Genomic DNA, 17,440 nt, shown 5'->3' on the forward strand with positions numbered 1-17,440 from the left:
CATATATTTTACCCATTATTAGTGTTATGTAGTCTAATAGAGTTAAACTGAAATTACATATAGATTTTTTAAAATGTAAAGACTAAAATTGTAGGGAAAAAAAGGGAACCAAAATTTCAAATCTAAAATTATTGGAAAATAAAAATTATAATTTATCTAATTTTTTTCCATATTACATTACATATATATTCAAAATTTTGATGTTTATTTGTGTTAAACGTTTATTACATAAAAAAACTGCTAATCAGTGCATCACATTTTGCATTAAAACTTATTTTATTATATTTTTATTTAATATTTGAAACAATCGATCCATATGGTTATTCATACATTGCATGCCAATGTTATTCAATTTGAATAGCAATATATTTGGCATATAAAGATGTAATTACTTAAGATGTAAATAGAATATTTAGTACATAAGTTGCCATATGCATATCAAGGCTAATTTTGAAACACTAGCTCAAATTAAATATAATAATTGATTAGTTGGTGAAGGACTTTATTGCATTTTTTTAAGAATAATTGCTCAGTTTATGATGTTCACCAAAAAAAAATTGCTCAGTTTATCAGAAAAGTCCTATTCTTTAAAGATATTAGTTGTTTTAGTTTTCTGTTACCATTGGCATTAATTATGGATAAATTGGCTGCTTTATTGTATATGTAAATATGTGTAGAAAGGCTATTTATACCAAAGCTATCGTGAATATATACAACTGAGTCATTCAGTCAAGCTTGTTGTGTTCCTTGTTCCTAGTTGCACATCACATCAAAGTTCCCAACAATCTAGTATCAAATAAAGCCTATGACCTGTTGGAAATTAAAACAAAAAATAACCAATTAATTTAATCGATTTGATTAATTTAATTAGTTTAGATTGTAGTTTAGACCAACAAAAAAATCAGTTCATTAAGTCAATCAAATTCAATATTCACCGGCCGTGTCATCTTTCATTTTTTTAATGAAAACTTTGATTGATTCTTATTCTTACATTTCTAATAAAAAAAATGTTTGAATACTATTTATTTTAATTATTTAATTTTACATGTTTAGTTAAAAAGTATTTTAATTTTATTGATACTAATACGAATAGTGTAATTTGCATTAAAAAATTTAGAAATACATGTCAAATAATAAGTTAAAAATAAGTGTAAAATGTATTTTTTATATTTTTAGTATATTTTGAATTGTGTTATTGAATAAGATAATAACTTTTAATAAAAATAATTGCAAATTATAAATAGGTTAAATTACTTATTTCTTATCTGTAGTTTCACAATTCGTACCTCTTAGTCTTTATAGTTTGAAAGTGATTTTTTAGTTCCTATCTTTTATATCTTAATTTTTTTTAGTCCTTATAGTTTAAAAATGATTTTTTTGTTTGTATTTTAATTTTCTTTTAGTCCCTATAGTTTGAAAGTGATCTTTTTAGTTCCTATAATTTTGTATTTTAATTATTTTTTAGTCCTTACTAAAAAATATATAAAGATAATTAGTTATAAATTATCAACTATTTTTTTTATTACAAATTATCTTACGATAAATTAGTTACGAATTATTTGTTAATATTTTTGTAATTAATTGTAATTGATAATATTATTCATATTTTGTTGGTAAAGACTAAAAGGAAATTAAAATATAAAGTATAGGAACTAAAAATACTACTTTCAAACTATAAGAACTAAAAAAAAAAAAATGAAAATTATAAAGACTAAAAAAATCACTTTCAAATTAGAAAGACTAAAAAAATCACTTTAAAACTATAAAAACTAAAAGGTACAATTGACGAAATTATAGTAATTAAATATTATAAATAATAAAATTTAAGCCCAACTTTTAAAAAGGAGGCGTTTGTTTCACGATATAATTTTGCAATCCTAAGAATATTATACCTAAAATGTTATTTTCATTCTGTTTGGTTAGTATTAGGTAGTTTTATTTATAAAAAAAAAACTTAAAATTTATTATTTAAATATACAATACACGTTATTCGAATTAAATTTGGAATTGTAATAAAATAATGCCAATAATAGAAAATGAATTAAGAAATAATCAACAAATTTGGATTAAAGTTATTGGATATCCTAACCCTATGATTGGTGAGTGCAGATGAAATTAGTAGCTAGCGGCTACCTGCTAGCAACAAACAGTAAGACATGTGGCCGGCAGTGAGTGCAGAAGGGAGCATTGGCGAGGCAGAAGAATATAAAACGTACCTAAATACTACTATCATATTTAGTTATTTAAAAATTAAAATGAAAAGTATTTCGTATCAAATTTTGTGTATATTTTCTTTATCATTTTCGCTTACTATCTTCTATTCAATAATTATTTTTTTATAAATCTGAATTTTAGTAATTTTTTAAATTATAATAATAAATATTTAATTTTTATCATATTAAAGATACAAAATATCTACCAACTTAAATGAAGACATCTAGTAGAATTTCTTTTCTTGAATATAATTATTTTATTTACAAAATTTAAACTCAAAAAAATTTTGGGTAATTATCAAGTTCATTTTTACTCAAATTAAAGAAGCTACTTACACAGAAATCAATAATACAAAATAGAGATCCATAAAAAAGTAACGAGGAGCATTAATGAAATAAAAAAAAAAAAAACAAATACTAGTACATAAAGTCAAATATAAGTAACATTAAATATTGTAATAGTTTTAGTGGAATAATTCCTGAGCAGCAGTATAGAATACTCATGAGTCATAAGTAGAACCACACGGTAAAATCTTTCACTTCCATGCGAACGGAAACAAACCAACCCACTTGCTCCGTACGCTACAAAAGAAAAACAAACTGAATATCAAACTGATATGTCTGCTGCTTATGAGGTGGACCTTACAATAACACCTCTCATGTCTTTTTTTTTTTTCTTTTCTTTTCTTTATACTTTACATTTGAAGCTAGTTTTTTAATTCTTTCAAGTAAAATAATCAAAATATTAAATTACGTCCTGAAACTGAAATAATTAAACATTTTTTTGTCTGAAGAAGTGAAGTGAATATGGAGGACCCACAATGCAATAACAATGCACATGATGATGATGTGATGATAATATCTTATGTTATCCGCTCATATTTTTTATGTTATGATGCCATAATAATGCAACTAACCCAATCGCCTACAAACTTCGTTTGAGTGGCTCTGTGTCCTATCCTATGTCATCCTATCCCCATTCATTCATTCATCACCCTCACAGTACATTTTATGCTTCTCTACACAGGTTTGAAAAATACGTAGAGCATCATCACAGATCAACTAAAACAATTTAATTATTGAACTGCGTTAGATTAATAAAAAAAATTAAAATTTCCCAAATATTACCTCTGGTTCTATTTATAAGAAACAAATTACAGTGCATTTTACAAGTATTTTTACAATTTAAATAAAAAAATTAAAATACAATAAACTAAATTAGTTTAATTTTCAGTACAATTTGATTTAATGTTAGCTAAATAAAATACAGTTTGATTTAATAAATTATTTAAAGAAATATTTTAAAGCTTTAATTATATAAATAAATGAATAATATATGAACTATCATATTAATTCGAATGTACCACATCAAAAATATTAATCCAAATGCATACCTGCAACCTATGTATATCGATAGTTCGATTAAACTAAAAAAATTACCGATATAATTTTTACTTAACTTATAATAGGCCGTTTTACATTCGGCCCAACTTATAGTGAGCCAGGTCAAAATACACATACCTAATCCTAGATGGAATGGTTGTAGAGGTCCACGAGTGAAGATTTACTGATGTAGTTCTTAAGTCACGAGATTCAAAATTTAATGATATCAGCAGAAAAAAAAAATTAGTTTTTATTTTTTATTATGTTATCGGCATGAAATATTCATTAATTATACTATGACTAATCTCTTTTAAAAATAACTTGACAACCTTTGGTCAATTTCTTCTCATAATTATGTTTTTTTCCTTTCAAAATATTTAAACTCTAGATTTTATGTAAAAAAAAAATTGAATTTGATACCTTGAATCAATAATTTATTGGTAAACTTTCAATTCATCCTTATCAAACCTTTTTTTTAATTTGTCACACTTTTAGTTATAAGTGGTTTTTCTTAAAAGAAATGCATATTTGGCTCAATAATTTAGCAATTACATTTTTTCTTCATTTATATTCAATTTTTTAGGTGTTGGATTAATTTTTGAAAACACTTTATGCTATGTTATGTTCAACGAAAGTAAAAAAATAAAAATTAAAGAAATTTCTTCATTTCTTTTATATATTCACTATCTTTTACACCATACATTTAAGGGTGTTTATCGGTTTGGGTTCGACCTAATTATATTAGGTTGTGTTTTTAAACTGTGTGGGTCGAATTCAATCTAATTTGATTAAAACTTGATCATAAACGGATTAGGTAATATGTTTTTTTTAAACCCAATCCAAGCGCATATCATATAATTTAGTTTATTATTATTATATATATATTAATTAGTAAACACAAAACATAGCTCACATAATTTATTAAATTCTTAAATTAAACCAACCATGATTTTTTTTTTCTTTTTAAGTTATTTTTATCTCTCTTGATTCTGTTTAATTTTTACATGTTAATATCATAATTTATTTTTATCCCAAAAAAATTATATTAACATTGAAATCATTAATTCTATTAGTCAAATATTTTCATAATTTGATATCTTTTGTGTGCATTTAGTCATTATTTACTTTAAAAAAATTAGACAAAAACAAATTCTTATTCTAAGATTTTTAAAAAATATATATTTTTTCTAAATATTCAAACTCAATTAATCCAACTTGATATAACCTGTTTATGATTGGATTAGATTGGCTCTAAGAACATTATACAAATCCGACACAATTCAACCTATAGAATTTTGATCGGATTGGATAGAGTTTAACTAAATTTGACCGGTAAACATCTCTACATACACTATTTTTTTTATTATGATATTATTAGTGCAAAAAATCTATTATTTTAATATTTATGTTTGATTTTGCTGATATTTTTTTTTGACTCATCTCTATAAGGACTATATATACTTTTAACTCGGGAAGGTGACTGAATTCTGATTTAGTTTAACCATGTATAAACATTATTGTCAGCATATTTTATTTTTCTTTTACGTTGTTACCTAACCAAATAAGTAGAGAGAAAAAATTAACTTTTTTACTTAGACATTAATAAAAAGAACCTACAACTTTAGGCCTTGTTTGTTTATTGTTTTCGTAAATAATTTTCAGTTCTTTGAAAAAAGTGTTTGTGTTTTGAATACATTTAAAATATATTTCTGTTTTTTTTAAAAAAAAAAATTATCCCTATAATAGTTCATCAAAATGCTTGAAGAATATGAGAAAATATTCCCCAATTGTTTTTTTTTAATTCTTGTGTTTAAAAATAATTTTCAAAGCTTATATTTTTGGATGAAAATTTATTTGTCGAGTAGTGTAAAATTATTTTTAAAATCAGTTTATAAAGAAAAAAAGTGAAAAGAGAAACAATTATTTACCTTTGATTTATTTTCTCTTCTCCCTTATCTCTTTCCATGTTACTTTTTTCTTCTACACATTTTTCTACATTCAAGCTTATAATAGGAACTTGATATTTTTGAATCATTTAAGAAAGAGATGCTTTTATTTTTTTAGTTTAATGATTATAAATTTTTTATTGTAAAAAAAATTACACTATCAATCAATTAAATCAATTAAAAATTATCAGTTGCATGATATAATTTTTAAAGTACTTATTGTTAAAATGAATAAACTTATGATAAATTATAAGTTTTGATTGAATGATAATATAATATTATTTTATATTTCAGTGTATAACATTTTTTTGCATGCTAAAAGATGATTTTAATTTGGGGGGTGTTTTTATGGTTACAATAATTAGACTAGATTTATAAAGAAAAATATTTTAAAAGGTTAAAATAATAAAAACCAGTTTTCTTAATTTTAAATATCTAATTTTTTCTTGACTGGGTTTTATCTTTATGTTTACTTTTATATAATAAAACATAATAATTACTCTAAGAGATAAGATATCTTTTTTTTACAAGATAATCGGTTATTTATTTATTTTAATGTTGTTCTAGAACTTTAAAATTATTTATTAATTTTAACCTTTTATATTAAAAATAATTTTTTAAAAGTCTTAGCTAAATATTACATCTCAAAATAGTTACTCTCGAATATTATTTTTAATATTATTTTTGTAATATTATAATTTCTTTCTTTTACCTCGCTAAATCATAGCTTATAAAATTAGTTCCTTTTAAAATTTATTATAGCTTTATAGTTTTTCTTTAAAATTTATTTTTCCTCGGTCAAACTTTAACCTTTACAACCTTATGCATATTAAATTATAATATACTTTCCCCAAAGTGACTTAGTTATTTACTTCAGTCTTCCTTAAATAATAATACATGTTATTCTAAATTTAATTTTTTTCAAAACGTAATTTAATTTCTTACATTAATTTATTTATTTTTAATTTCAATATTACACCATTAAACAACAGTGAATAAAGGAAGAGAGGCAGTAAATGATATTAAATAATCAGGGAATATGTTAGGGTAGATTTTTAAGACAAAATTAAGAGTGTAATTTATAGGAACTTTTAGTGTGATAATTATTGAAACACGCCCTTATTGCCTTCTTCCGCTCATGTTATCATATTAAGCTCTTGCTTATTTTCACTTTGTGTATTGTTATTTATAAATTTGATTGTTTGAAAAGTAAATTAAATGTTTGAACAAGCCTTTAGTGCTTGTAGGTTTCTTTCATTTGAATTTTAGTCCTTGCAATTTCAATTTTAAGTATCAGTTCCTACATGCATTTATAATTTTGTCCTTTCCAAGTACTGTTTTTATATTTTCATTTATTTAGGTTGCATGTAATCCTTATAGTTTTTGTTTACGAAGGTATTTAATGCTTTTAACAGAAGAATATTTGTCCCTGAGGATTAAAAATAAATTAACAATAGAAAACTATAGGATCCATGTCTAAAAAAATGTACAAAAACTTAATTAATTGAATGAATTGAAATTACAAAACCGAAATCTTATTTGAAGCCTATATTAATTATATTCACCTAGAGGCAGCTTTGACATTACAAGAGAAATGTGAAAATATGTCAATGGTTTTGTTTCTTATATTCAAGAAATTAAACTAAAAGAAAATGCTATAACATAATAAAATGCCAAAAATATGAACGTTATTAAATAGTTGAATTAATGGTGGACACACTTTAGACATATTAATTTTTTGATACATCTCAAGTAGCAAAAGTGCAGATAAAAGTGGGCGCATTTATAAATTTGAGCCAACATTTGGCATTAAAAACTCAACCACTTTGTAGTGTAGTACACCTTGATTTGTGTAAGTAGCTAGTTGTAGATGCGTAGCGCATAGCTGGAATAGCTCCAGGATATATACTCATAGAAGTGTAAAAATAGAAAGGCCCTCTATATGGAAACAATCTATAGCTCTTCTTTTTATCCCTTTTCTGTGGTTAAGAGTGAAAAATATATATGTGCACAATAATAGTCCCTTCATTGGGCAGCCTCGTATGCCACCATATTGTGGATTGTCATAACAGCTCTACACAAATTAATTATTCTCTCAATTGTAAAACAAACATCTGCATTACAGCAAGCAAAATGATTGATTAGCAACTACAATTGTAAGTGTGTGTGGTTGTTTTATTTATTTATTTATTTACAAATGAAAGAAAAACAAATTAATACGTATACAAAGATTGGGGACCATAAACAACCCATACTTTAAATCTACACAAAATAAAAAAGAGATCCTGCTCACATGGTGGCATGTGAGGGGAATGGGAAGGTTTATTCAAATTACAAGAGATATATATATTCATTTTTTTTCTTTTTCTTTGGTTTCTTTTTGTTGCTTAAAATCTCATTTACCTGTCAATTACATTTCTTTTCTTGATTTGTCTTTTTTGGAAAGATTATTGTTCTTTACCCATCTGGCGTGTTTGTATGTGACCCACTGCGCACTCACCGGGAAAGTAAGCCATTTTGTGGGTAAATTGCACCTTTGTAAGTGAAGTGAACCCTACTCTCACCCTTCCCCCCCTCTCTCTCTCTTTCATACCCCTCCTCTCTATAAAGCTGGTAGATTGATATTATAAATGGTAGAGTGGTCCACGAGAAACTTTGTATGGGCATGGTTATTTCTCACTTCTCACCCTCCTTTACTTTCTTATGCTAAATCCTCCTTCCCCTATATCTCCACCCTCAACCCCTTTTTCTCATTATAACTTTTGGTGCCTAGATGGTGTGTGTGTGTGCGCGCGAGAGATCTGAGCTCAATTTTCCTCTCTCAAGTCCTGGTCATGCTTTTCCACAGCTTTCTTGAACTTCTTATGCATCTTATATCTCTCCACCTCCAGGATTTTAAGCCCTAGAAGCTCAAGAAAGCTGTGGGAGAATATGGCAATTCAGGCTTTTAATTGCTTTCATTTGGTACCATCACTTGCAAGATTTCAGAGTACAAGGTGAACACACACATCTTCCTCTTCATCAATTCTCTAGTTTCATCCTTATCTTTTCATTCACGGTAACTCTCACTACCCTCTTTCATCTTATAAGTTATACCGGGGGTGTGATGTTGATGAGTGTAAATTAAATATATGTGATCTCTTTCTCTGGAAAAATTTTCAGTGTGATATACATAATAATCTCTTAATCTAGAGATTTTATGGCTTTGTTATATATAAGATTCACTTTACCTGATGAATTTATAGCCTTGTTGATGCATAATTCTTTAATTTGATCCGGTCAAATTGTTTTCTTTCTGTTTAATTTCATTTAAGGGAAGAATTGGAAAATACCCACTTTAATTAATTATTATCCGAATTTACCAGTTCTGTTTTCTGTGAGAAAATGGGTAGGTTCTTTTCTCTTGAGTCTTGGAGGCACAATGACAATGCGGGTTTTTTAATTACCCTCCGGTGATAGGGTTGAAAAGAAAAAACACACACACAAAAGAAAAATATATTGAATCTGATGCTACACGTTTGAGCCATGCAAGGTGAGCGGCAGTAGAAAATTGAATTTTTATTTTTGAGATAAATTAACGAAGAAAAAATTTAATGTTTCCTAGTTGTCTGTAGAATTAGGTGAACTTTCCCATTAACTAAATCTGATTCATTCAATCAAATGGTGAAAAAAAAAGGCAGTGCTTGCAGAGAAGATTCCCCCGCCTTTCCTTTTTATCATTAATGATGATATATAGTTCTTCCTGTTGCCCTTTTAGTTTAGTGAATCCACATCTTCTCCTACATTTCTGTGAAAAAGGTTTACCTTTGTCACTACGTGACATCATTTTTTTAACCACTCCTCTCTCCTGACATCATTTGGCGTATTGATTTTCAATCCCCTCTTCTCTCTCTTTCACCCTCTCCTCTGGTTGCCTGTCTCTTTCTCTCTAGAAACCCAAGTTGTGCTGAAATCTTTGGTAATTTAATTTATCACACTTACAGTTTTACACGCTCACATGGTCACGAACTTCGTCTAGATCACTGTCTAGGTTGCAGACTGCATTGTTGCGAAGAGCTAAATAGACCCAATTTAGCATACCAATATGAAAATCAATTGAATTTTCACCCGAATAAGCATCTGGGGTATGGCAGAACCTTAATGGGGATAATTAATTATAGTATTTCTATTGTATAAGATAAAACGGAGAACCTTTACCAAATATAAAGCAAATGTTTTCATACACTTGGAACGTTTTAGCTTAAGAGAATGCCCACAAGTTGTGCAGAGAAGTAGGACCCCAAAAAATCAGATTGATCAGGGAGACACGGAAGCATGGCATTTCTGTGCATCTTCGTATAAAATGGATATGATTAGTATATTCATGATGAAGAGCTAGTGTGATGGTACTAAACATAATTCGGTAACAATGCACCAATATATAAATATATATTTGTCCAATTTTATTTTATTTATTTTACAGCGTTCAGGGAAATAGTGAAAATTTTGAACACGGGCACACGAAACCCCATTGAGTATACCATGAAACAGATTTGTGAATTGTGACACGACATCGTGTGAGTTACCAGAGAGACAGAGCTATAACTGATCATGGATACACAGTGAAGCCTTCAATGACAAAAACTGAATCCTCAGTTAAATTTCCTAGTACGGAATTATTCGTGCTTTTGACACCACTGCTTAATATACATGGCCTTTTGTTTATTAATTTTATATTTTTTTTTAGAAGGAAGAAAAATAAATGTGGTAGTATATATTTTTCTTATGTCTGAGGCTAAACAGGAACGTGTCAGTTGCCATGCAGTTTAACTTGCTACTCGTTGTTTTTGTGTCCCGCTCTTAATATGTTAACCTAAATTCCACTTAAGAAAATTATATATAATTATTGCCAACGGGACTCTAGCTTTGATGGCAAGGCTTCCCCACCACCTTCCACCTCAACAAAGGTGTATATATGGGAATGTTCGGATTCATGCACCTAACAAAAAATTCATTGTAATTAAAAGCCCAAAAAATTGGTTTTGCCTTTTTTTTTATATAAAAAAAATGTTTGCCCAATGATTTGTCGTTTATGAGAAATTAGAAAGACATTCTGCAAGGCACGAAACAATTTAAAAAGAGCACAGATTCCTTTTATTTTTTCAACAATAAAGCAGTATACATGCGTATTCATGGTCTTGAGTCACTAAAAGCTTGCATATATATGTTATCTTATTCCACTCACACACAGAAAGAACAATCACAATGTAAGATTTAGGATTTGAGTCCTCTCTTGTCACATGACCAAATATGCTGGGAAAAAGATAGAAGCAAATTATTTGTATATATCTTAATTAATTGTTTGAGCCAGAACCTTCTATATAATTTAACAAAGACAATTAGGTTCCAACCTCTTTTATATTGTAAAAATATGAGATGACTCAAACTTTGGAAAAATATTTTTTTAAAAAATATTCTTATTATTTTTCGTATATTTAAAAGTCCAACCTACCTACTATCTAAAAGCTATTTGCTTAGTACTAGCCCATTATTTGTTTTAGGAAAAATAGGAATTGAAAAAAAAAAGGAGAAAACAGAAAGATAAGATAGAAATACTAAATTTTTAGAGAAATTTATTTTCAATGGAACTCACGAGAAAAAAAAAAAAAAAAAGCTGCCCCGTCCCCTCAAATTGGCAAGAAATGGGGGCAGGAGAGAAGATATCTCCTATTTATTTTTTATTTTTAGTTTCTTAAAAATTAAATATTTTTATAACCAAATATTTAAAAAGATAATAAATAATTTTGTTAAAAAATAATAGAGTAGAAAGTTTAATTTTTGGATTGAATTTATTTATTTTTAATTACCTTCATAATATTTTTCACACAATTAGTTTATTCATTTATATTCTGTCTTCTACTTTATCAAAATAGGTAAAGAGAAATGTATTCATTTCTATTCTTCTTATTTCAATTTATTCAAATAACATTTTCTTTCTACTCTATTTCTCTTTTAAAAAAATAAATAAAAAAGAAGGAAATAACATTTTTTATTTCAATTTATTCAAATAACATTTTCTTCTACTAATATTGTTAGGAATTTTGAAAAAGAAAAACCCTAATTATCACTTTCAACAAGTTATTCACGTACAGTTAAAGAAAAAAAAAAAGATTTATCGCTGAACTAACTAACAAATTGATTATATATTCAGTTTATGTACTGAAAATTATTTATCTATTTCTATATTATAAATTTGAATTTTTATTCTTAAATAAGAACATTTTTAGAAGTCGTTTTTAAATGATAACGTTTTTAAAAATTATTTTTAAATGAGACAACTTTAGAAGTTATTCTTATATCATTGAGCATTAATTTTTATTTTCATTTTTATTTCTTTCAAATGCCTTTTTTAATTTTATTTGATTTAAAACCGGACCAAAACCTTCTTTCTCAAATCACTCTCTTATCCTTTTTCTCATACTTAATTTTTTAACCTCTTATTTTTAAAATTTACTTTTCTATTTTTATTTTAAATTGATTTTTAATATTTTTATAAGAAATTATCAATCAATAAAAAAATAACTTTACAGCACAATATAAATTATTTAACTTAAATTTGAAAATTTAACTAGCATTTAAATTTGTGCATTGCATGGGATAAAAGTTTGTTTAATATAAGGGTAAATTTATAGATTCAAAAATATTTATTTATTATAAATATTTATCCTGTATATGGTATAGGCTAAAATACTAGTCATAATTAATGGCCCATCTAAACAATCTCTACGTTTAATTTTATTTTAGAAATTCTATTCATTTTCATGTTTTTTATAATTATTTCTTCTACAATTAGAGAGATGGAGAAACGAGAGAAAAGCATGAAATTAAGTGATGTGATTAGAAAAGTAGGCAGAAAAAAAATAGTCATGAAAGTATGTGGTAAAAATAAAATGATTCCTTATATTTTCTCTTCAAAGATGCTTTCATCTTACCTGGAGTAACGTACAGAATCAAAAGAAAATCTCACTGTAAAAAAATATCAAAAGAAAATATCGGGGAGCAAATTCAAACGGTTCCATCAATTTTTAATAAATAAAATAGTTTGAAATAGAAATATTCATTAAGACATGGATCGAGCATACAAAAGGCAAAGCACCCCTTGAAGATCCGTACATATTTTGAAATGGAATTTTAGGGAAAATGGTAGGGTTATATATAGATGAGATCACTTATTATTCATACAACAAACTTGTACAATATTTTTTATAATTCTTTTTATCATTTTCCATCACATCAACCATCTTTTTCCATACTCCTTTCTTATCTTCCTCTCTCTCACTTGCATAACTTTTCAACCAAAATGTTTGTACCTATACAATTTTCTCTTTATCAACCAAAATCATTTTTGTACGTATTTTGTACTCCAATCAACATCAAGGAACTTATAATGGGAGAGGCAGGTAAGATGTTTACATGGTTGAATTTCAAGTGCAAGAGTAGGTAGTACCAAGCAAGCAAGGGCAAAGTGTCAGCTTAAACCAGTGGCCATTCTACTAATTCGAGCAAGAGCTGCTTGAGGAAATTTACATCCATTTCACAAGCCAGAATCCTTTGATAAGTAACACTATATATATACAACCAATAAAGGGCATCGTGTATTGGATATTTTTCTCTTGTTGATGATGATGATGATCAATTGTGAGCCTCATATTCATTAGAAGATAAAACAAGTTCCAATCAAGTATGTAGGATTGTCATATTAAGCATAATGTCGGCAGGATCCGTTAGAATTGGATTGGCTCTGTATTCACATTACACGCCCCGTGAAAGATGATTAAAAAAAAAAGAGTCTTATTTTACAGTGACATGAATAAATGAGTAATGAAATGACAACAATAACAATACATACATGCCCACCATCAATGGTAGGGTATGCTATTGACGTAAGTAACTCGGTGATGAGCCACCCAAACAAATAGAGGACGCCCAATGAAAATAATAACACCTTCCCCCTTTCTGATGTGAAAGTGCCAAAATAACAATAAAAGGAAACTATGTTGACCCATGATGGGAAATTAGAAATCGTACACATGAACAGAACAATCATGATGAGTATATTCAAGTATAAGTTTCAACTTGTGTATTATGCCTCAGGCTGTATGTGCATTTAACCTGGCATACCAAGAAACTATATGGCAATTAATTTCTTATATTCTTTCTTTCATTTTGTTTGCCAAGGGATAATAGCATAACGATTGAAAATATTACCAAAAGAAAAAATTTACTGAGTGTGTGGAATTAATTGAGAGATTAATTATTAATTAACTGTGACTGCATATATACAAAAGCAGAAAAGTATATATATACACACTCAATAAATGCTGGAAACATATAGACATGCTTGCATCTGGTTTTCATATTCCCTGAAAAGGAAATCTTGGCCAGAAGATCAATGAATTCATCATAGCATTATTTGGGGGCTGTTGTTCGGAGTTTATAATCCAATTAATATTGAACACTTGTTCTAGATAGCTAGATCGATCAATGGCAATGCAACGTGATAAGCTTAAAGCTCATCAAGGGCTACAATTTTTTTATAATTTTAAAATGTGATAGTTGGTAGCCACAAGACAAAAGTGGCACTGCTAAGACAGCAAGATCAAGAGGATTGTCTATTAATTTATTGCCTCTCTGTCGTTTAACTCTTTTCACCGATCTTCCACTCTTGCACATCACGAAGCACAATGAAATCTAACTTTTTCAATTTAATATTTCTCCAAGTAAAAAACTAGGGAAGAAGTATAATTAAATCAGACAATTACAAATTCCACAATCCACATCATTTGACTACAACGCATCAGGTCCATCACAATTTATTAAATTAAAGGAAATAATTTAATAGCAAGGATAACTATGAGTGAAAAAGCATATTTTAAGAACAGTATAGATCCAAACAAGCAAAAGCAGGACATCATGTTCAATCAGTTTAAAGTTATTTATCATCCACATAGGAAGAAAAAAATACAAAACAAACAAACAAAGCCATAGAACGAGGAACAAGTAAGAATATGTATGTTAGATTAGTGGGTTACAGTAGGATTAGGATATTGATCTCTCAAATAAAGTGGCATGCTCATATGACTTTTACATTGTCTTTTGAAAAAGGAAAAAAAAAAAAAAAAAAAAAAGAGGCGAACTTGTTTATTCGATGGACTCATAGTGCTCGTGAATGCACCAACTAAAAAGTCCTAGAAAAGTTGATGGCGCTGAAGCTCACCATTTTGTCGGATTTAGTAGTCATACACAAAATGAAGGGGGAAAAAAGAAGCCTTGTGGGATATATTATAGTTATTAATATCGGGATCGGGCACTTCTTTTTCAAGGCCATGCAAGATCGATTGCTTTTTCCATAACTTGAAATTGCTTTTACCGTTTCTAATTTCAAAATCTTTCGGGAGAAACAAAAGGGAGAGTCTCATTTTGAACTGATTCTCAGCACTAGGAAGCAAGTACTCGCAGGTGGTCTAAAAATTCCCATTTCCCGCAGCATGGTTGTCTCTAAATTAATTGGGAAAAAGAAAACCCTAGTTTCCTTCACAAGCTGGTTCTGCATTGATATTAGGTAGGTTTCTTTGTTGCATAGCAAGCAAGAATCACCATAATACAGTCCTGGAGGTTAATTTTAGAGAGGATCCTTATTATGGTTAATCTTTTCCATAAAAGCTTCACCTAACCCTTTGCTAGGGTCACCAACCAATGGCTTTAAAGCATTCATAAGTTGTTGGAAGTTCCATACGAGAGAAAGGCAATATGGTCATCTCTATGTGGTCCATTGTCTAACAATCTGTAACTGAAAATGTTCCTTCTAGTTAGTCCCGTGCACCACCCAAAACAAAAATTGTTTGTTGTCACTTGAAGATATTTTTTTTAAAAAGAATATCTTGATCTAGCAAGCTAGCTAGGATGAATATATATATATATATATATATATATATATACTCTATTTATTTTTGTTAGTCAAGATAAGAACCGTATAATTGTTCCTAGCTTGCTAATAAAATACAAGCAACAACAAATCGTGATTAATTAATAGATACTAACTTGTGGTTTTTCTGAATCTGCAGGCTGGAAGGTATATTAAATTACTGAACTATCTGTGACTTTGCCGACTAAAACAGTACAAGTACAGATCAAAGGTTTAATGAATTGAGTGAGACATGTTCTATGGAGAAATCTCAATGATGACCATTTTGATCCACTGTAAGTTGTAATTTTGCCAGCATTGGAGGCTACACAATAGACCAATATTTCAAAACAAAAGAAAAAGGCTAATATGGTGAGTGAGCAGAGAGACGAGAAAAAGAGCAGAAGCAGCTAACACAGAAATTATTAAAATTATAATTATTATATTCAGCACAGACAGGACTAGCTAACTAGAACACTTAAAAGGAAAAGTGTTTTCAAATCAAACGGCTATGCCTATACGATGCATTATCACTTCGTGTGCAAATTAACCACCACCATATGTTCCCCTCTCGTTTAAGCCTGGAATTGCTGGACAAAATTAATTAAGAGAAAATTAAATAGGGGTATAAAATTTAAGGCAAACACATATAACGGTTTTCGAACAAATTAATTATTATAATTATAAGATCTGAAAATAAAGTTTGCATAGTAATTCCGCATCTACCAAAATCGTGAGCCCAAATTCCCTTGATTTTGCATAGATCAAATCAATACCTGATCGGTTTAATTCCAGAAAGAAGCCAAATTGTTGGGGAATCATCATATCCTCTTCCTCATCATCGTCACAAATCTACCCAATTGGTACAAGTTTATTCTCTCATAATACTGCATCTGAGAATTCTGATCACATATAGAGATATATCTGAAAAGTCGATGGTTTAAATCTGAAAATGATTTAAATTAAGTCAAATCACAAAAGAAAAAGGAAAAAAAATACTTTGCAATAATTTTATCCCTATATATAATTGGATAGGAAGATTTAGAGAAGAATCTGGAGTTTGAGATAAGCTAGTCCGTTGTTGACCCTATCTGTATCTTCCCACAGCTTTATTGAACCGCAAAACAAGATTTGGGAGTAAGAGTGCCATGGCATGCATGCAAAGGAACTCTTTGGATGCAGTTCAAGAAAGCTGTGGAAGAATACAAAGAGAGCCATGATATTGAAGACTGAATATACCCCACAAACCCATATGTAGGGTTTTCTTTATTCTTTTTTTAAAAGAAAAATAAAAGCATGGAAGGTTCATAACATAATTAGAACCCTAATCAAGAGGAAGGGACAGAGGTCCAGAATAGGAGAAGGCTAAGCTAAGAGAGAGAAAAGGTGTAGGTGTAGGGGAGGAGATGGTATGGTATTTATAGGAGAATTTAGGCGTTTTTATAAACTTTTTTATTTTAATTTAATTTTCTTTTTCCATCAATCCCTAGAAGAATATCTGGCCGAAGAGACTACATATTACTGAACCCACCTTTCTCGAACCCTAATTAAAAAGCTGACTAGCTTGATCCCATTAGAGATTAGATTAGACCCCTAAAATATAATAATTATAATCAACAAACCTATGTAAAGTTTTCTTTTCATTGGTGCAAAATGTCGTTTAATATTTGTGCGGCTACGATGCACCTTTCCGGATCTAACGGTGGTTGTTACATTTGTGGGGGACACACTGTGGGCCCACCTCTAGATCTGTCCAGTTTTTCCGAACTCCACGCGCTCCTCGCTATGCTCCGTTCACTGTTCAGTTACATCAGCCGGCCAAATAAATACCAGTTGATTAAAGCAAATTAATTAGTGATTAATGGACAAAAGAACGTATCAAATCAAACGAGCGTTTGGAAAATTTTACTCGAAACGATTTCCAAACATCAAATGCCCACCCAAAAAAAGTTAAC

The 17,440-nt window shown here is 28.6% G+C and overlaps 1 long non-coding RNA gene and 2 other non-coding genes across 3 annotated transcripts; 1 reads left to right on the forward strand and 2 right to left on the reverse strand.

The window, feature by feature from the left end:
• The first annotated feature begins 8,362 nt into the window (after positions 1-8,362).
• MIR396B (microRNA MIR396b) lies at positions 8,363-8,488 on the forward strand. The gene has a single exon (NR_048596.1). It is a non-coding gene; the product is annotated as a microRNA MIR396b (primary transcript).
• Positions 8,489-15,896: 7,408 nt separating this feature from the next.
• LOC100527871 (uncharacterized) lies at positions 15,897-16,877 on the reverse strand. Its single transcript, NR_157273.1, has 2 exons — positions 16,262-16,877; positions 15,897-16,075 (listed from the first exon to the last, which is right to left on the reverse strand). It is a non-coding gene; the product is annotated as an uncharacterized lncRNA (long non-coding RNA).
• MIR396A (microRNA MIR396a) lies at positions 16,566-16,705 on the reverse strand. Its single transcript, NR_048595.1, has one exon. It is a non-coding gene; the product is annotated as a microRNA MIR396a (primary transcript).
• Positions 16,878-17,440: the final 563 nt, after the last annotated feature.

Source organism: Glycine max, chromosome 13 (genome assembly GCF_000004515.6).
Source record: "Glycine max cultivar Williams 82 chromosome 13, Glycine_max_v4.0, whole genome shotgun sequence".
Taxonomy (NCBI): domain Eukaryota; kingdom Viridiplantae; phylum Streptophyta; class Magnoliopsida; order Fabales; family Fabaceae; genus Glycine; species Glycine max.